Source organism: Carcharhinus amblyrhynchos, chromosome 2 (genome assembly GCF_965287045.1).
Source record: "Carcharhinus amblyrhynchos chromosome 2, sCarAmb.v2.hapA, whole genome shotgun sequence".
Classification (NCBI taxonomy): Eukaryota; Metazoa; Chordata; class Chondrichthyes; order Carcharhiniformes; family Carcharhinidae; genus Carcharhinus; species Carcharhinus amblyrhynchos.
This window is the reverse complement of record NC_137325.1, coordinates 76,643,654-76,665,955: the sequence shown is the minus strand read 5'-3', so window position 1 is coordinate 76,665,955 and position 22,302 is coordinate 76,643,654.

Here is a 22,302-nt window from a genome sequence, read left to right as displayed (position 1 = left end):
AGTCAAAAGTTATGTCATAGGGCTAAATATGGGTTGTTCACAACTGCTTGTTATAAACTGGTTTCTCTACAGCTGTCTTTGTTAAGTATTGAGTTTGCAGTTGTTGCATCTGGTGGGCCATTGAATTTGAATTTTGCTAAGTAATGAGTCAATAGCAGGTGCAAATTCGCAAGTGGTTTTGCATTTTGAATGTCCTTTTATAGGGAGGGCATTCCACCCATGGTCATTTGTGTTTATAGAACTTTCCAGAGACCTGCGCTGTTTGTTTGTCTGTGCGGAAGTCATAAAAGGTCATCTGCCCCTCCCTGATCATCTTTGCACTACATTGTCCAGTTTTTAAAGTCAATTTCAAAATGCCCACATTGTGTAAAGTCTGCACCTTGAAAGTTAGGAATATGAATTCTATACTTGGCATGACACCTCCATCTTCGCTATTCCCTTCATTCTCCAAATCCCCAACCATTTGCACGATTTTCTGATCCTCCCATCATCAAACTCTAAACCCCCTTGGTCTTCCATTTAACTGGCATATGTTTCCCATTTGCTTTTTGCCAATTAAGCAGCCAACCTATCAATCAGGTTGGGTGGGAAACGAACTACAAAATATTCATAAGATGTTCAGGATTTCCCATTGTGAAATTTGACCCTGATCTCCTCTTGACTCAAATCAAATATCTTGGGAAATCTGTCACTCCAGTGAAGTGTTACACCAAGCTCCTGTTTCTTTTGATGTAAGGGATTCACAAATAATCTTTTGAAGTAAAGTAAGGAAATTCTCCTGTTCTGACAAACTTCCATTTTTAATCAACACCACCAAAACATATCTGCTTGTGGGACCTTGTTGTATAGAAATTGAATGATATGTCTTCCAACAAAATAACAGGGATCCACTTCAAAAATAATACCTTGGCTTTGGGACATCTTGAAAATGTTAAATATGCTCTATAAATGCAAATTTTGTCTTTACTAATTTAACGGAAATGTCAATGCATAAAGAATGCTGCACTGCTTTGACAATGTCACAAAGAGTGAGGAATGAAAAACTAGAATCAAAAAAGATCGAGTTCTCATGATGTGACATACAGAAGTGCAGTCAAGGGATTGAGAAAGCCTTATTTAGATTTAAAGATATGATTTATTTCCTTTCGTTGCCCGAACTTCCAATATAGAAGTCATGCAAAATAGATAGCTATCTTGATAAGCTGCAAGGAACAGCTGCATAATTTAACCTCCGATATCAATAAATCTCATTCAGCTGACTCATTTCTTATTAGTTAATAATATGGTACAAGGAACTGAAATCACAATATGAAAGTATTAATAAGTGTATGAAAAGTGACAGGATTTAACGTAAGTACCGGCAGTTCTGCAGAATAACTGAAATTAGTGTGAACTGTAGAACAGCTTATCTTGCCAAAAGATAAGATTTCATAGAACCATAGAATCCCAATAGTGTAGAAGGAGGCCTGTCAGCCCATTGAGTCTGCTCTGACCACAGTCCCACCCAGGTCCTATTCCTGTAACCCCACATATTTACCTGCAAACCTCCCTGACATGAGGGTCAATTTAGCATGCCAAACAACCTAACTCGCACAGTTTTGGACTGTGGGAGGAAACCGGAGCAGCCAGAGAAAACCCCGGAGAAAACATGGCGAGAAAGTGCAGACTCCATGCAGACAATGAACCCAGGTTCCTGGCACTGTGAGGCAGCAGTGCTAACCACTGTGCCACCATGTTATGCTAAATTGCCCTTAGAGTAGGGAGGATTAGCAGGGTAAATACATGGGGTTATGGGGATAGGGTCTGGATAGGGTTGTTGTTGGCGCAGGCTCAATGGGCCAAATGGCCTGCTTTTTTTTATTCATTCTTGGACATGAGCATTGCTAGCTGACCAGCATTTATTGCCCACCCCTAGTTGTGAGAGGGCAGTTGAGAATCAACATTGCTATGGTTCTGGAGTCTCATGTAGGCCAGACCAGGTAAGGACAGCAGATTTCCTTCCCTAAAGGACATTAGTGAACCAGGTGGGTTTTTTACAGTAATTGATAATGGTTTCTTAGTCATCAATAGATTCTTAATTCCAGAATTTCATTGAATGCAAATTTCACCATCTGCCATTGGGATTCGAACCCCTACCCCAGAGGATTAGCTGAGTTCCTGGATTAATAGTCTAGCAATAATACTATTAGGCCATTGCCTCCTCTGATGTATGATATTCTCTGTTTGCCTGATAAACTGCAAGCCATAAAGGAATCATTTTACCAACCTAATTATTTTAGAAATGTGGCTCATTATTGCTGCTCCAGTGATATCTGTCAGCAATAGAAACAAGTTAAATGGATGCCATTGCCTATGATTGACAAGCCACTCAGCACACCACAATGCATGATTTTTGACCCTTGGCATGCAGCAAAACTGCAAACCACTATATATGTTACTGATTCATTATTGTCAAATTCAAGGTCCAAAAGTCATTAATGTGTGCAGTAGTGTAGTCGAGCATCTTGCTGAAGTACTTATATTTATTTGCATGAATGGTTACATCTAAGGAAATCACTGATTAGGGATAAAGCATTCAGCGTGAACCACTAGTGGAGCCTTATAATATGTTTAATATTCCTTTTTGGCAGTTTGAGAATTTGAATTCAGTAATTCAGTTTCAAAAAATACTAGAAGAAAGATCTAGTATTAACAAATATGACCATGACACTGTTGTGAAAACCCAACTGATTCAGTAATGTCCTTTAGAGGCCATGCACTGTCCTTACTGAACCTTTCTTAAATTTTTCTCCAATCCCATACCAATACAATTGATCCTTATCTGATTCGTGAAATGAATAAGCAAGTCAGTCAATTGTGTCAAAATTCATGAAGAATAAATATAAAACCAATGAACAACTCAACCATGACTTGAGCATCGAATCAGGACACAAAGTAACATAAGAACAGGAATAGGCCAGTCAGCCCCTCAAGCCTGTTCCCCCAATCAATTAGACCATATATTTTACTTTCCCAACATATCCATCTCAGTTTTTTGAAATCTTCAATTGACCTAACCCCAATATCATTTTGGGCAATTAGTTCCAAAATGTTTACAACCCTGTATATGAAGAAAAGCTCTGTCTGACATCAGCTGTAATCTAATTTTAAGAATATTGGCATAGTACAGTTGGGGTGGCTAATTGTGCTTCTTCTCGCTTGTTCTTTGGAAGAGCCCTGAAATTCTTTCCAGTTCAATTATTTATCCAATTCCTTTTTGAAAGGTATTGAATTTTTCCACCACACCTTCAAGCATTGCATTATACCTAACAAAGCTCTGCCCAAACATTTCTTCTTCTTCATATTGTCCTTGTTTATTTTTATCGAGCACTAAGTCCTTGCCCTCGAATGTCAATGCCTCTGTCATTGGAATTAATTTTTCCTTATTTATTCATCAAAACTTTTTATGATTTTGAAGAACTCTACTGATTTTCCTCTTAATCTTCTCTACTTTTGGAGATCAATCTCAGTTTCTCTAGTCTCCCCACTGAAAGTGGCAAAGCATGTGGAGAAGGTAGTCAAGAAGGCATATAGCATGCTTGCCTTCATCGGCCGGGGCATTGAGTTCAAAAAATTGGCAAGTCGTGTTGCAGCTTTATAGAACCTTAGTTATGCTGTACTTGAAATATAGTGTTCAATTCTGGTCGCCACACTACCAGAAGGATGTGGAGGCTTTGGAGAGGATAGAGAAAAGATTCACCAGGATGTTGCCTGGTATGGAAAACATTAGCTATGAGGAGAGGTTGGAGAAACTTGCTTTATTCTCACTGGAACAACAGAAGTTGAGGTGTGACCTGATAGAAGTCGACAAGATTATGAGGGGCATGGACAGAGTGAATAGTCAGAAGCTTTTTTCCCAGGGTGGAAGAGTCAATTACTAAGGGGCATAGATTTCAGGTGCGAGGGACAATGTTAAAGGAGATGTATGAGGCAAGTCATTTACGTGGAGGGTGGTGGGTGCCTCAAACTCACTGCTGGGGGAGGTAGTGGAACCAGATACAACAATGCGTTTTAAGGGGTGTCTGGATAAATACATGAATAGGATGGAAATAGAGGGATTTGGTCCCCAGAAGGGTACAGGGTTTTAGTTGAGTCGGGCAGCATGGTTGGTGCAGGCCTGAAGGGCCAAAGAGCCTGTTCCTGTGCTGTAATTTTCTTTGTTCTTTGTTCATTAGTAATTCTATTACAATGGTTTTGGTAAAGAGGGTGGCAGATAGGTAACCCAGTACCAGTGTCTTAAAATATGAAAAAAATCTTGACTTCCATTAAGCCTCAAGATTCTAATCATTCTGTGTTCAACTTTAAGGAGGGTTGATATGTGACCTTCACCAAGCTGGATAGTGATATTGTCTGTTGGAACTGAATTCAAGAAGTTAATGTTTGACCTCTCAATGTGAACAGAACTGCAGGTAACAGCTTTGCTGCCGACTATCAAGCCAATGGCAGCAGAACGAACTCTGCCAACTACTGGAACCTTGGAATTTATGCCTCCTGACTGATTCATGCTCCTGTCGTGGAAGCCTTGTTCTGGGAAAGACTGGGGGAATTCTACAATCAAACTCCCCTGGGAAGGAGTATTCCAGATGATGCGTGCATACATGCATGTGCCTATATGTGTGTCAGAAACTGCCACTGTATTCATCCCTCCAGCCTGAGACAACAATCATTCATCGCTACTTCTGGATTTTAACTTTGCTTGCAAATTTGTTATTTGATACTTTATCAAATGCCTTTTGAAAAATTACATACACAACATCAATCACATAACCTTATCAATCCTCTCTGTTACTTTGTTTTCTGGAATTCCCATCTGGAGGAAATTGTTTTTCTCCATGTACTCTACAAACTCCTTAGATCATCTTCGATACTTCATAGTTTACATCAAAGCATGACTGAAGCATGTCCAGCTCAGTTGACTCAACACTAACATCTTGGGACTGATGTCAAATATTTAAGCTATCTCACAGAATATTCAATCACTAACAACCAACATTTTAGATTCCTCCATCGCCATCCTAGACGTGTCCTGAGGCAGAAGCAAAGGCAGAAGAGGTAAAAACCTCTGGGATTGACCTGGGGATTTTCAGCATCTGCTCTGAACTCATGAAGTCTCATGAGCAAGGAAACCATGAAATGATCAGTACTTAACTATCTTCCCTCAGCCGATGACTCAGTTGTCTTCCATGTTAAACAACACTTGGAAGAATCACTTGGTAGAAAGAGCACCAAATATGTGAGATTTCAATGTCCATCACCAAGAATGGCTTAGCGGTACCAGACTGGGCTGATGATAGGTGATGAGAAAGCTATAAAGAACCTACCAAATTATTGATGTTAATCTTAGCTCTTAAGTGAACTTTTTTTCTGTTTGTGTTGTTCAGTTTAAGTTATAGTTGGACAGTGTTTTAACTGATAAACTCTCTCTGACTTTACATGGATTATTTCTCCAAGGGCACCATGATAAGAATGTGGAAGTGATTATTGTTAAATCTGGGGAAATGCAGAAACATGCTGATTGCCATGTAGCTTGAGCAAAAAAAAGCATAAAAAGGGGGGTATTAGAGTAGATACTTTGGAATTCAATTAGGCCAACTAACACCCTCCAGCTCAAAACATATAACACAATGAATTTGTCAGTACTTATAAATGTCACAAGTGTAAGTGTAACAATGATTAGTAATAGTTACTGTTGTGTATGGATTTATTAGTAATATGATTTTCATTGTGCTCAATGTATATAAAAGCTGATAAATACTTTCAAACCCTATGGTCTTGGGGAATTATTTATAAGTAAAGATATTAAATCACTGATAGAATCAACCTGAGGGAATTATTTTTTAACTCATCCTCACAAATCTATCTGTCACAGCTATGTCTGTCCTATTGTTACTAATGGAACCAATAACTGCTCGGTCCCTCATGCAGAAAAAAGATTGTGGTTGTGTTGGTTATAACTTTCCAAAATTCCTTAGATTCTGGAAATATCCCAGTGGACTCAAAAACTGAAAATCTGACACCTCTATTCATGAAATGAGGGAGACAGAAAGCAAGAAACTACAGGCAAGGTAGCTTAATGTATGTCACTGGGAAAATGCTAGAATCCATTATTTAGGAAGTAATAGGGGACATTAGAAAATCATTATAGATTATATATACAGAGACAATACGCTTTTGTGAAAAGGAAATAGTGTCTGATTATCCCTCTGTTTTAGGTCAACTACAATGTCTCATTAGCGATTAATTTTTTTCTTGTATTTTAATGGAATTTATGAATGTTATTTTAGTTGAGCGTTATTTGAAATAATTTCCATTCTTACTTTACATAATTATTTATCAATATTATTGTCCAATTTATTTTCCAATATTCTATTCTTAACCTGTCAAAGCCTTCCTTTGCAATGCGTTCATTATACATTTATCCTTTTCGATTCAATATTTCCTTTCAATATTGATTATTCCCCTACCCCCTTAATTTGGTATCATTTGCAAACTTGTAAATTGTCTTTCTGGTTCCAAATTCTAAATCGTTGATATAAGGCAGCAAAATAAATTGTGTTCCCAGTTCATTCCCCATTACTGCCTTTATTAGTGAATACTCCCTACATATGAGATTAGAAAGGAATCCTATAGGTATTGTAGAAAGTCTTTGTTCTTTTCTCCTTTATCTATTTCTTCTGGCCAATTAATTCGTGGTTAGTTGAAATACCCAATGGTTAAAATTCTATGGCTGGGATTTTCTGGGCCCATTCGATGCAGGCACAAATCCCATTTTGGCCGCAAACTCTCATGAGAGGGACACAATGGGATTTGGGCCTGGGAGATCACAGAATGAGGCCATGCTGGAGATGCAGATGCCAGTGCAGCTCCTGAGTGGTCAGGGACATGGCAGGGCATGCCCTAACATTGCCCCCTGGCACCTTGGTAGTGCGAACATGCCAGGGGGCACTGCCACATTGGCACTGCTGGGGGAGGTGCTGCCATGTTGGCAAGGTAAAAAGTCTGACAACACCAGGTTTTAGTCCAGCCGATTTATTTGATAGTAAACTCACAAGCTTTTGAGGGGACTGCCTCTTCGTCAGGTTTGTTGTCAGACTTTTTACTGTGTTTACCCCAGTCCAACGCCGGCACATCCACATCATGTTGGCAAGGGGCAGGATCTGTAGGCAGGGCCAGTGGGACAATGTGGAGGGTAAAGACTACTGTTGAGCATTGATGCAGTGGGGACGAGAGATTGCCAGTGAATGCTGATGGGGTGGGGCGGGTCCCAATGTCTGTAGGGGTGGGGGGAGGGGCGAGGGAGGGCCTGGCTGATGATGTTAAGATAGGGGCAGCCTTTAAAAATGATACTTTGATCTCTCTGGAATCAGCTTTGCCAGTCGGTGTCTTTGGGCCCCACTCTTTGAGTATGATGGCTTAAAACATGCCCCCTCCTTTTTTTTGCTAAAGTCTCAGAAGATCTGAAAAGAAAACCTGGCTGTTGTTCTGGGGAGAAACACACTAGTTTGCAGTCAGAATCTGGCACTTTGCCATTTTTTGGGAAAATTCCTGCCTCTGTTTTTCAGTCATCCTTCTTGCATATTTTTCTTGAATTTCACTTTTAGTAGGCTGCCCAGATTAACATGATTGATTATTATCTTTTATTCTGTTCAAATAAATTCTCTTTCTGTTTTAATGATGACTGTCAAACTTTTCTCTACTCCTCTTTTATATTACCTCAGCAGCTACTCCACCCTTTTTACCTTCCTATCATGTTCTAAATGTCACATACGCTGAAATGTTTCATTCTCAATTCTGATCTTCCTGTTACCATTTCTCAGTAGGCCTACAACAGCTGGGATTACCCACAAAGTATTATTGGTTCTAGTTTCTTGTTCTATTAGTTAATCCCTCCCACCATTGCCTTGCTAGGTTGAACCTTTTGCCACATCCCTATCTACCTTTTCCACAAGGATACTGGTTGCATTTTGAAGGAGATGAAGCACCTTTCACCAGGCTACTTCTGTCCTGCCCCAGTACTGATGCTATTGTCCTATGAAAGGGAATACAAATTAGACCTGGTGGAGTTCACTACACTAGCACTATCAATTTAATGTTGAGAAGTAAACTGGATAGGGAAATAAAGGGCAGAGTTTTTGTCCAGCAAGTGTTTTGGGACCAATTTTCTAAATGTCCTGTTGTAAAAACATTTCTGTTATTAAAATTGGGATGTAGTCTTCATGTTGCAGAGTTCAAATTTCTAAAACCTTTTTAATGTTTCTGTCTGAGACATAAAAGGATTTTGCTTTTATGCAACTTTGCCCTGGGCTCCTATTTTAGGCTGAAAATGAGTAATCTGGGCTGAAGTCTGTTTGCTGAGATGGGGTGCATGAGGTTCCACTTTTCATGTGGCATTTGCTTCCTTCAGGGTTTATCCTATTCTCAATCCAACTAAATGCACACGTCCTGTGATGTGTTGGATGGCATAAAGTGTTGGAATTTTTCCCATTTCTGCCCCATTTGGGAAAGCTGAGACTTCCATTTTCCTGATTAAGTGCTATAACTCCAACAGAAGATCCACAGGAAATTTACTCTCTTGCGTTTCTGTGTATTTTTCACCAGACATGATTGGCAGTCAGTAGGACTCCTGAGGGAATTCAATCCCCCTAATCTGCTGGTGTATTTTTAGTAAGAAGTCTCACAACACCAGGTTAAAGTCCAACAGGTTTATTTAGAATCACAAGCTTTCGGAGCACTGCTCCTTCATCAGGTGAGTGGGGGGGGGGGGGGGTGGTGGGGGTAGTTCACAAACCTAGCATATATAGGCAAAGATACAATTACAAGATAATTAGAGATTAGAATGTGAAGAATGGTTGGAATGTGAGTCTTTACAGGTAATCAAGTCTTTACAGGTACGAACATTGTGCATGGAGGGAGTGGTAATTGCAGGTTAAAGAGGTGTGAATTGTCTCAAGCCAGGACAGTTAGTAAGATTTTGCAAACCCAGGAAGTATGGTATGCGGTTATGAGTAGTCTGACATGAACCCAAAATCCCAGTTGAAGCCAATCTCACGCGTGCGGAACTGGACATCAGTTTCCTGAGAAATGTGTGATGGATGGTACAAAGTGCATTTTCAAGCAGATAAGAGAGAAGTGTAGCCTGTCAGGACAAAACCAACCAACAGAAGTGAAATGTTTTCTGTTGCGTGTGAGTTGTTCATAAGAACATAAGAACATAATCAGAAATGGATTAATGCCAAAAGTGTCTTGAAAGTGTTGTCATTGACCGGTGCTTACAGGATCGCATACCATTTTGACTGATAAAACAGAGGTGCCAACCGCAGCTTGGAAGATAGCAATGGAATAAAAGTTGAGACTTTTATAGGCACCAGGAGTGGAATTCTCCCAAACAGTCTGTGGCAGGTTTGGTGATGTGCAGATGTGATGAATCTGGTGGGAGTCAAAAAGTCAGAAATCTGCTGATGTGAAATCGCATTGCAATGCTCCCAATGGTGAAAGGTGGAGCAAATGCCATTTGCATTCAATTTCATCTCATATATGCTCTGTAAAACAGCTGCATATTGATAACCTGTCAGGCTTTTCAAGCTTGTGCGTCACACCAGTGGGAATTTATGTTGATGTCGAACCCGATTGCTGAAGAGTGGTGTGTCAGAGACTTTGGGTGAGTGCAACAACTTTCTGCCATAGCGCTGCACTGTTCCTGATGCGCTGTTCACCACTCTACCGGTGCAGACTGATTCCTGTCTCCATCTCCATATTGAGCTGGTCTTCATGGGCAGCACTGTGCTGCTGGACCCATGGATTCTCCTGTGTCACTGAGACGTATTAATGGAACAATAAGGCCTGCCTGCCATATGTGTGTTGTTGTTTCTTGCTGCACTATTTAGAATCTTACTAGCATGGCAAATCTATGAGCTGTCTCCCCCTGCTCAAGAGAAAATAATGAAGTCTCTTTACCTCCTATACTGGTCCTTTGTCAAGTCCTGATACAGTGAAGCACTGTGACTTGTCTGCTTGCTTCCACCTGAAAGGATGCTCTGGTGGAGAAATTGATAGCAACAGTGAATTCTATCGCTACTGGAAGCATCATCCTTGCTTTGCCATGGAGCTGCAGGAAGTAGCACAGCTCAGTTGACCCCTCCTTAGTGAAACATAGGTGCCTCAGACACTGCCCCAGGCTCAGGTGGTGGTAGGAGCAGTGGTCCTAAAAGACCCAAGGTGGGTAAGGCTCTCGTTGTCCCTCTGGGCACTACTCCACTTCTCTTCTGCCTGAGCTTCATTTCTACATTATGCTGCAGCTCAAAGAGATCTGCAACTATAGCTCCCATTAGAGAAACAGATTATCCATTGACAAAGCAGGAAACTCCTCTGATCTATCAGTTTCAAGCTCCATCCTCTTAAAAATATGTCAGCAAAATTCCTCCAAGCTCTGAATAAAAACTGCCACTAAGCAAGTCCAAAGCACCTCGGCTGTAAGTTGGATGGATAACCATTTGAATACGTTTGGTAGGGTGGATTGTCCTTCATGCCACTGAACTTGTATTTGATTGGGATGAATAGGGAATGCCTTAACTGGGACTGCATAATTCAGATGGGCAGAACTTGTATTACATCAGCCATTGAGACTGTTTGAAGTTACAATCTATCCACTCTGTGTGCTTCCAGTCAGTTAGGCTGTGTGACATGATCCACACCAGAGATGACCAGAAGTGTCCTGGTGAACATTATTTTTTTTTCGGATTTTAGCAGTGCCACAAGTGGCACTATCTTCTGCAACTCCACAGCCTTTGTTTTCACCATACTACAGGGGGAATGGTGCTGGAATAAGATTGAACCCATATACAGAAGGAAGTGAGAATAGGAAACAGTCAAGTAATATTACAGGGATTAAATTGATTTCATAGACATTTCTGGCCTTGCTTATTTTCTTTATCACAGTTTACAGAAACCTCTATTACATGAGATTACTTTACTCAAGAATTCTCAAAATGCTTGATGATTTGTTGCCCTCTTTAATGCTGCATGTAGCGAGGTCCTGACCCAAATCGTCAATGTTTCACATCATTTCCTGCTAGAGATGACCTGGTCTCTGTGAAGTGTAAATGAATTGTAAGGTCAATGGGTCTGCACTGGGTAGCAATTACTGAATTCCTATTGGCTGTGATTGCTTCTTTCTATAATTACAATGCAGCAGAGTCCCATCGCAGCACAATTTAATGTGATAAATTTTAATTAAGTTAGTGCAATACAATAGAGTAAGAACATTAATCTGAACATAAATACTGGACATAAAAGGCACATTTTCTCCTAGCATATTATTAGATGATGTAAATTTTAAAAAAAAATCAGTGTACTAGATTGATGTATTATTTTATGTTCAGAATTGAGTGCATGTTTCTGATATGGACCTTCTGTGAACTGAATACAACCAGCATACAGTAAATTGAACATACATGGGTTTAAAAAGGATTAACAATATGCAGAGCAGTGCAAAGTGCCATACCTTGGTTAAAGCATTTTAAAGAGAAAAATAAAAAGATGCAGATTTTTAAATTCAGATAAATTTGAAGAATAGGTCTGTATGAAAAGAGTAGTTACTCAGGGCAATAAACCAAAGGTGGAGATGTCTTTCATCACACCTTATAATATCTATATTAAAAATATAGTGCCATTGTTTTGTGCTTAGAGCTCAGAGATTTCCATGCACTCGCTTTATTTCCCTTTACATTCTCAATTTCCAACAATGCAGAGATACGACAACAGCGAAAACAATTCAGAGTGATAAAGCAATGATGTAGACAGCACAATAGTTCTTGTCATACGGTGGGGGGTGGGGAACAACATGTGACCCTTTTTCACCGGTGTATGATTGTCAAGCCTCCTCCGGTGCAATTAGGATTTTTGTAAAAGTCTTTAATTCAGTGTTGTCAATTTTAATAGACAGGAATGAGATTGATGAGGAGGTTTGACAGGAAAGTTGCTTCTAGGAAATTACATTGTGCCATGGCATCAAGTTCAGGACATTGTGACAACTCCCTTATTTTTAATACCTGCAGATCTGACATGTCACAAGAGGCAGCGACAATGCAATGGCAATAAAACCCTTTCACCACAAGCTCGATGAAGGGAAAGTGGTTTCAGACATTGCTCTTATGACAATCTGAATTCACTTTTCCTCTAATTTCATGCGGAGCTGTTTGGTGTCAGGTTCTGGCCTAAGTACTAAAACAGTCAAGATTGCATTAAAATACTCTGATATTTTCCATTGTTTAGATGTTAGTTCTCTATGTAAATGGAAAGTGTGTGAATTATGAATAGAACAGATGACTTTTTTATCATCAATCATAATAATATTACAATTTCAAATCACTTACTGTTATAGCCATCTTTACAAAGGTTTATCACTGAGTAAATGAACAATTTTCGTGATTATTCATCAGTATTAACATATTTCCAAAGCAGTCCCTGTGAGATTTTTCAGCACAAATAGTAATTTTTTTAATATGTTACGAAGAACCTAACAACCTTCTCGAAACAGTCCCGGTGTCTCAAAAGATCTTAGCGATTGTTGCAAACAGAATTGAGTTTTTGAGTTTAATTTTAATAAAAGTCCCTTCTGCATATATTTGCATCCAAATCGCCACAGTTTGAAAGGAGGATCCTTTCATAAGTAAAGTAAAATGGAATGCTGGACAAAACCTCATGAAAACATGAACAGAAGAAAAGCAGGCTTTATTGAGCACTAGGTTTATCAACCTGACTGAGGGAACTTTGACCTGACACCTGATCATGTGATGTTTGACCTTGTGACTTCTGACCACTTGATCCTGATTATTTGACATCTGCAAATGTTCTTGGATATACCTTACAAAGATTTAGTGCCCAGTAATTCAGTATCTGTGCTTATGTTTTCAAATCAAGCAGTTGCTTAGCAAGCATTGTGAAAGTATTTTCTTTAATGGAACCAAGTCTACCTATGAGAGGTGGGAGATTTTAACTTCCCTTACATTGACTGTGACTCACTTAATGCTAGGAGTGTGGATGGGGTAGAGTTTGTAAGGAGATCTTGGAAGACTTCCTGAAGCAGTATGTAGATAGTCCAACTAAGGAAGGGGCCAAACTGGACCTGGTATTGGGGAATGAGCTTGGCCAGGTGGTTGATGTTTCAGTAGGGGAGCAGTTTAGGAACAATGACCATAATTCAGTAAGTTTTAAGGTACTGATGGACAAAGATAAGTGTAGTCCTCAAGTGAAGGTGTTATACTGGGGGAAGCTAATTACAACAATATTCAGCAGGAACTGAAGAATGTAGATTGAGGGCAGATGTTTGAGGACAAATCCACATCTGGCATGTGGGAGGCTTTCTAGTGTAGGTTGATATGAATTCAGGATCAGCATATTCCTGTCAGGATGAAGGATAAGTATGGCAACTTTTGAGAACTTTGGATAATGAAACTGATTGTGAGCCTAGTCAAAGAGAAAAAGAAAGTGTTTGACAAGGCAAGGAGGCTAGAAATACACAAAGCAAGTGTGGAATACAAGGAGAGGAGAAAGAAACTTAAGCAAGGAATAAGGAGGGCTAAAAGGGCTAATGAAAAGTCATTAGCCAGCAGGATTAAGGAAAATCCCAAGGCTTCTTATACATATATAAAGAGCAAGGGGGTGCCAGGGAGACATTTGGCCCACTCAAGGACAAGGGAGGGAATTTATACGTGGGGCCAGAGGAAATGGGTGCAGTATTAAATAAATACTTTGCATCAGTATTCACCAAAGAGAAGGACTTGTGGATGATGAGTCTTGAAAAGGGTGTGTGTATAGTTTAAATCATATTGAGATCAAAAAGGAGGAGGTATTGGGGTTCTTGAGATAAGTCCCCAGGGCCTGATAGGATATATCCCAGAATACTGTAAGAAGCTAGGGAGGAACTTGCTGGGGCCTTGAGAGAAATCTTTGTATCCTCACTGGCTACAGGGGAGGTCCCAGATGATTGGAGAATAGCCAATGTTGTTCATTTGTTTAAGAAGAGTAGCAAGAATAATCCAAGTAATCACAGGCCAATGAGCCTGACATCAGTGGCAGGGAAATTATCAGAGAGAATTCTTTGAGACAAGATTTACTCCCACTTAGAAATAAGTGGACATATTAACGAGAGGCAACATGGTTTTGTGAAGGGGAGGTCATGCCTCACTAACTTGATCAGGTTTTTCAAGGAAGTGACAAAGATGATGGATGAGGATAGGTCAGTGGATGTTATCTACATGGACTTCAGTAAGGCCTTTGACAAGGTCCCTCATGGCAGACAGGTGCAGAAGGTGAAGTTGCATGGGATCAGTGGTGAGCTGGCAATGTGGATACAGAGCTGACTCGATCAAAGATGATAGAGGGTAGCAGTGGAAGGGTGTGATTCTGAATGGAAGGCTGTGATAAATGGCATTCCTGAGGGATCAATGCTGGGACCTTTGCTGTTTGTATTATATGTAAATGACTTGGAGGAAAATGTAACTGGTTTGATTAGTAAGTTTGCGGATGGCACAAAGGTTGGTGGATTTGCAAACAGTGGTGAGGACCATCAGAAGATAAAGCCGAATACAGACTGGTTGAGGACTTGGGCAGAGAAATGGCAGATGGAGGTTAATCTGGACAAATGTGAGGTAATGCATTTTGGAAGGTCTAATACAGATAGGGGAATATACAGTAAATGGCAGAACCCTTAAGAGTATTGACAGGCAGAGGGATCTGGGTGTACAGATACACAGGTCACTGAAAGTGGCGACGCAAGTAGAGAAGGTAGTCAAGAAAGCATATGGCATGCTTGCCTTCATCGGTCAGAGCATTGAGTTTAAAAATTGGCAAGTCACGTTGCAGCCTTATAGAACCTTAGCACTTGAAATATAGTGTTCAATTCTGGTCGCCACACTACTAGAAGGATGTGGAGGCTTTGGAGAGGGTACAGAAAAGATTTACCAGGATGTTGCCTAGTATAGAGGACATTAGCTATGAAGAGAGGGTGGAGAAACTTGGTTTGTTCTGACTGGAACGACATAGGTCGAGGGGTGACCTGATAGAAGTCTACAAGATTATGAGGCATGGACAGAGTGGATAGTTGGAAGCTTTTTCCCAGGATGGAAGAGTCAATTACTGGGGGTTGCGGGGGGTTGGGGGGGGGGGGGTGATGGGCTTAAGTTTAAGGTGCAAGGGGCAAGCTTTAAAGGAGATGTACGAGGCAAGTTTTTTCACACAGAGGGTGGTGGGTGCCTTGAACTCGCTGCCGGGGGAGGTAGTGAAAGCAGATATGATAGTAACTTTTAAGGGGCGTCTTGACGAATACATGAATAGGGTGGGAGTAGAGTCATAGAGGTATACAGTGTGGAACCAGACCATTCGGCCCAATTTGTCCATTCCGCCCTTTTTTTAAAACCCATAAGTTAATCCCGATTGCTTGCATCTGGCCCATATCCCTCTGTACCCATCGTACGCGTGTAACTACCTAAATGCTTTTTAAAAGACAAAATTGTACCCACCTCTACTACTACCTCTGGCAGCTTGTTCCAGACACTCACCACCCTCTGTATGAAAAAAATTGAGCGTCTAGGTACTTTTGTATCTCTCCCCTCTCACTTTAAACCTATGCCCTCTATATTAGACTCCCCTACCTTTAGGAAAATATATTGACTATCTAGCTGATCTGTGCCCCTCATTATTTCATAGACCTCTGTAAGATCACCCCTCAGCCTCCTACACTCCAGAGAAAAAAGTTCCGTCTATCCAGTCTCTCCTTATAACTCAATTCATCAAGTCCTGGTAGCATCCTAGTAAATCTTTTCTGCACTCTTTCTAGTTTAATAATATCCTTTCTATAATAGGATGACCAGAATTGCACACAGTATTACAAGTGTGGCCTTACCAATGTCTTGTACAACTTCAACAAGACATTTCAACTCCAATATTCAATGTTCTGACCGATGAAACCAAGCATGCCGAATGCCTTCTTCAGCACTCTGTCCACTCTGTCCTATGACTTCACTTTCAAGAATCTATCAACATGTACTCCTAGATCTCTTTGTTTTGTAACTCATCCCAACGCCCTACCCTTAACTGAATAAGCCCTGCCCTGGTTCAACCTACCAAAATGCATCACCTCATATTTGTCTAAATTAAACTCCATCTGCCATTTGTCAGCCCACTGGCCTAATTGATCAAGGTCCTGTTGCAATTGCTTTGCTGGTGTATTCCTTGGATGGAGGTCTATGAACAGACGTGTGGAGGCCTGGCACCTGTACGATCTCTTAAATTTGACGGTATCATGCAATATTTAGTTTATCGTTGTCAAACCAATGGTTAGTTGACCACCTGCTTTAAATCTGCAATGATTCCTTTGGGTCATTTTCTGTTGTTTGCTCTCTCACAAGTGGACTGTGGAAGTTGGAGGGAGGGTGAGGGGGTGACAGTGATGCAATGGAGATGGTGACAGCAGACCATGGAAGGTTATAAAAGTGTGTCATGATTGAAGGCCTCAGCGCAGGTGGAAAAGGGTAAAATGGTTTTTTTTAAGAATGATTTTATTTATTGTTTTCACTTTTACCCAAAACTCAATAAATCCCAAAAATCTAGTACAGTACAGAGTAATCATTATTCCACATAAACATACTGAAGAGACCAGCAAATATTTGTACAAATGGTTCAAATTATCGAGAATTGTAATTGTTGTAGTCAGTGCCTAATTTCGTATGGATTAAGAAAGATTATCAGAAAGGGTGGGGGATCCCAGGATAACAGGACAAGACAATGAGCATTAGGCCCATAGTGCACGCCCTCCTTATAGAATAGGACAGAGTTACACAATATGCAGAATTCCTTATGGAGTAATGCATTCCCAACTCGGGCCTACCAGCATCCCAGGATCTCCAAAGCAATAAAAGGATGACACAGAAGAAAGGGAATACCAAGGTACTGCCATCAGTATAAGATGTGGTGTGGCATTGTATGCTGTCAAAGACAGGAACCTGTAAGCCAAGGATTCATATCCTTTACCTCGGCTCACAACACAACAAACCTCCGTTCTCTCCAGCCAAACCATAAGCACTGATTAGGCCCCACATCACCACAAAACTTAAACAATTTTCTGCCAAGGAAACCCTACTTACAAGGAGAAGAAGAATCATCAAAACATCCCTCAACAGGGTATCTCTGACAAGATAAGGGAAACCTTCCCGGTTTAGCTATAACAAACCAGAGCTTTTATCAATACTCCACTTACCTGAATAAAATAAGAGAGATAGAAAGGAAGAGAGGAATATCAAGATTATCCAATAAATGTCAGATGTGGTCTTTCAGCATACACTTTGGCAGGAAAGATACCAGGAACAGAACAGCACAACCTTACAAGAAACAGGATCTGATTTTCTCATAAAACCAAATAAAAGGTGACAATGTCTTTGTGCTCAAAAATTCTGGAGTATAATTACAAGAGACTAATGTTCAGGATTAATGATGAACTGCAGGATAATATGATCATCCACAGAGCTTGAAAAAGCCAAAGCCATGACAAGATCTTTGAGCAATATCCAGGATCCATCCAGAGTTTCATTGAAGCCTCTACATTTCCACCATGTCAGCATCCCAATGTACCAGGGAAGAGAAACCTAGGCCCCGTGGATGGCGAGGACCTGATGCATCCGGCTGCCTCCAACCATTCTCGCCAAACATCTAGGATAAGACAGCGCAAGTGGTTGGAGTCTTTGACCAACACCAAGTGTTGAAGACTGGACTCAATATGTTCCATCGAGCCACGCAGCCCTCAAACCAAGATTGTGAAAGCATGGCAGCTAGTTTGCAAATTTGGTTGGGAATTCATCCCCAGCTCCCCTCGGGAGACCGGGTGTATAATATTCCTTTTCAGGCCCCATCTCCCCGAATCAACCAGGATGTTCAACAGAGCATGCAGCAGGATTGCCAAGAACTGAAGGTGAGTCCCTGCCAAGGAAGCTGCCCCCTCGACTGACAGAATTCTCTTCTCTGCTTCACCCATTCCCTTTGGGATATCTCGTAATTCATCAATGTGAGCACCAAAAATCTGTGCCAGGGAGACAAGACCCTTGTTGACGACTTCAGTCACAATGGCGGCCATTATCTTGGTGCCAACAGCATCACCAAAGTACAAGCCCACTCACCAGTAAAACTGTCACTGTGAACTGAGCCCCACCCAGGACATCTCCAACTGCTTCAATCAAATAGGGCCTTTCTTGATATAGGATCGGGTAATTATGGATTGTGCATCAGGGTAAAAAATGGATTAAAAGATGGGTAGCGCCAGAACTTGCAAACCCGCTGCCGCTCCCACGCCTTTATCACATGACCACCGCCCAACTTAGAATAGGGTTTGTGAAAACAATGTTTGAAAACGATGGGATTGATAAATTGATCACCGCAGGGCAAATTACATATTCCCATCATCCGTGGCTCATTATAATAAACCCACTTAAATATCCAGGTGGATTGATTGCATGCCCATCGTCAGTTTGTGTTGAAAATGCCTGAAGCAGCCCATGTGAGGGGGGAGTCCATGGAGCAGCTCCTGAAAAATTCTCTGCTAACTTTGATTTGATTTGGAGAGCTGGTGTAACCAGTGTAGGAAAACCCTGACCACAATGTTTATTGCTTTCAGCATGTCGCAGAAGATTTATTATGGCTTTATTGACTACTTTATTCATAGCGTGGACACAATTAATATAATGAACCATACCCCATCGATGAAAGCTTCTGTGCACTAATTCCAAACAGCCACAGTTTTTTTTAGTCTTATGGAATATCAAACTCTGAGATATAAATCCCAAGATCTTTAACTTAAACATGATTAGTACTTCTAACTCAGACAGTGATTGATTTGGGATAATTATCTGAGAAAAGGAATTCGATTATGAAACAATATCTCATTCTAAATGGTCCCACTTGGTCTTCTACTGTCAAACATTCATTACACTCACCAATGTCAGCAACTTTGAAGTAATTTGCTTATTGGCAAGATGTGACTTCCTCCTCTTCAGTGTATGAGAGGCTGACAAAATAGATATTTACTAATATTATTCTGAACTGTGACAGTGATTAACTGAATGTTGAATTTAATAGGTGTTAATTTATCTCCATTACTCTCTTACAGTGACAGATATTATATATTATAGAGATTTGTAGGGAAATGTTAACACTATATAAATTGGTTATGTTATAAGTCAGTTTAAATTCACACTTTAGATTTACTTGGGGATGTTTTGACAATGGGGGGATGTTTCAAATTTTCTTGCATGTCGCTTTTTAAGATAAGTAGGTTTGCATCTTTATTTAAGTAGTATACTTTGGAATTTGTTGCAAACTTGCTAATCAGTATTTTAAAAATATTGCTTAAAGAATTTTGCTTAAAGGTTTTTGGTGGTGTACAGCTAGCGGTAAAATGGAAATATAAAATTATTTATTTTGTGCAAATTATTTCTGGTATAATGTAACCAAATCTTAAATTAGATAGCTTTTGATTTGGGTGCGGAGACAAGCAAGGCTGTCTGAAGTTCCCTGGCCTGATTGAAATGATGCAGTCAACGCACAAGCTTTGTATCACTTTTTCATTTTCATGTTGCTGGTGACTACCCATTATCAGCACCAGTCCACGTGTAGTTCCAGGCATCTTCAGGCCACCTTGTGAAACCAGAGGGCAGGCTTGCTGATGGTGAGATCTATACAGTGTACACTAGGCTCGTGACTTCCAACCATAACCTCGTCACATCTTTAACATGGCAGTCAGCACAGTCCTCACTGGAAATTGTTGGGAGCAGCCCCCACATCACCATTTTTAACCTCAACCAGCTCCCAAAGTGCTGAAACCACAGATTCTATGGAGCAAAGTTTTGGTGGCCCTTGTTTTTAGAGAAAACAATCTACTGACATTCATCTCACTAATATCGAATAGCAATGTTTGGGAAATGTTTGAAGTCAAAACTTGGGCACCCAATATGATGTATCTGTTTTTTTTATTGCATTCATTTGACATAGTATATGGTAGTATCTGCTTTTTGTATATGGGATTTTTGAATATCATTTTGATATAATTTTCCAGAGAACAAGAGCTGCCATAGATAATTCCCCACTACATTATAAAAATATCTTGCAAATAACTTGAGGGAAGGCCTTCTACTGTTTCCCAAATCCCATTTAATACATACAAACATACAAATTAGTAGCAGGCATAGGCCACTCAGCCCCTCGAGCCTGCTGCACCATTCATAAGATCATGGTTGACCTGATTGTAATCTCAAATCCACATTACTGCCTACCCGGATAACCTTTCACCCCCTTGTTTAACAAGAATCTATCTAGCTCTGTCTTAAAATCAATCAAAGTCTCTCCTTCCACTGCCTTTTGTGCATGAGAGTTTCAGAGACTCACGACCCTCTGAGAAAAGATTTCTCCTCATCACCATCTTAAACGAGTGACCCTTTATCTTTAAACAGTGACTCCTAGTTCTAGATTCTTCCACAAGAGAAAACATCCTCTCTACATCTACCCTGGTCAAGATCACTCAGGATCTTAAAGGTTTTTAATCAAATTTCTTCTTATTCTTTTAAATTTCAGTGGATACAAGTCTAACATGTCCTCAGAAGACAACACACCCATTCTTGGTATTAGTTCAGTAAACTTTCTCTGAACTGCCTCTAATTTCTTAAATGAGGAAACCAACAAAATATTCCAGATGTGGTCTCAACAGTGCGCTTTGCGACTGAAACACCACCTTCTTATTTCTGTAATCAATTCACCTCATGATAAATGACAACATTCTATTAGCTTTCTTAATTACTTGTTGCACTTGCACACTAGCATTTGTTTGTTTTCTTTAAAAATAATAGTCGCAATTTGGTTTCCTAGCATGGTGATTATTATTGTGGTACAATTAATGATTTATCTCTACTTGATAATATTGGAAATGAATAATAAATCTTCTGACATAAAACTTTCTGATAACAAAATATTTTTGAGCGATGTCATCAAATCCAATTTGGGTTCATAGTGAGACATAGACTAGAAGTTAATTACTCATAATAAATGCTATTAGTGATGTGCAAACTTTTCTTTGGGTAGATTTATTTGCAATAAACTTTTAAAAAAGTTGTGATCTGGAATATACTTTGACAGGTGATGGAAGTAAATCCAATTGTAATCTCCTAAAGGGCATTGAACGTATATTTGAAGGTAACAGATTTGCTGGGCTACGGAGAAAGAGCAGAGAAGTGGGCCTAATGGTAAAACACTCCTAAAGATTCTGCACAACAATGGCTTCCTTCTGTGCTATATTATTCTGATGAGTTTACAATGCAGAGCAATTCCTTCAGATATTTTAATATCCCCCCTGGAATGCTGCAAGCTCTATTAACTCATGTCGTATTAAGCATACCAATTAGCATGGTTGTGAGTCTCATCCCTGGTCCTAGAGAATATACTATAGAAGAAAGGCTTCCTCTATCCAAAATTTACAGTAAAATCATAAATGTTTCCAAAGAACATATTTATAATCCTAGTATAAAATGCTCATAAAAGAACATTGCCATTTGCCATTATTGCAATTGTACAGAGCAGATGCAAACTGCATCAATGGCAGTGGCAGCATCTAGAGGCGGATTTATCAGATAATTATATGAAACTTAGGTGCTGAAACCTGGAGAACACTTGCGGGAAACAAGACAGCAGTTTTATTGGCCTATAACTTCTAACTAGCAGTGGAAAGCCATGGGTATTGAAAACATAGCAGAAGTATTCCACACTATTATAAAGGTACGTTGATTTTTTTTTGCTTTTTTTTTAAGCAGTGAGTCCTATTGTTGGCTCATTTCAAGTCTACTTTTTAATTGTTTTTTATGATTGAAGATATGTATTATTTAATATGCATGAATGAACTTAGTTTTGTTAATTGCTTCAAATTTGTGAAACTGTTTAAATCTGCCTTATGTTATGGTATAACTTTACGTGTGGCATACTTAAAAATATTTGGATGTTTTAATTTAGAATATAGAAACTGAAAATGTCATTGGAAACAAGAGAAGTCAGAACTCCTTGGACCTGACTTGGGTACCTAACTACTTGAGGTTGAGCAAAGGAGAGTTCATATTTTGGGCTGTGGAAAATCTAAACCATATTCTTCTGCCTTCTTTACTTCTTGTATAATTAATCATATTTAAATGCTATGTCTTGATATTCAATAAAACATTTGTAGAATTTTGTAATGTTGAA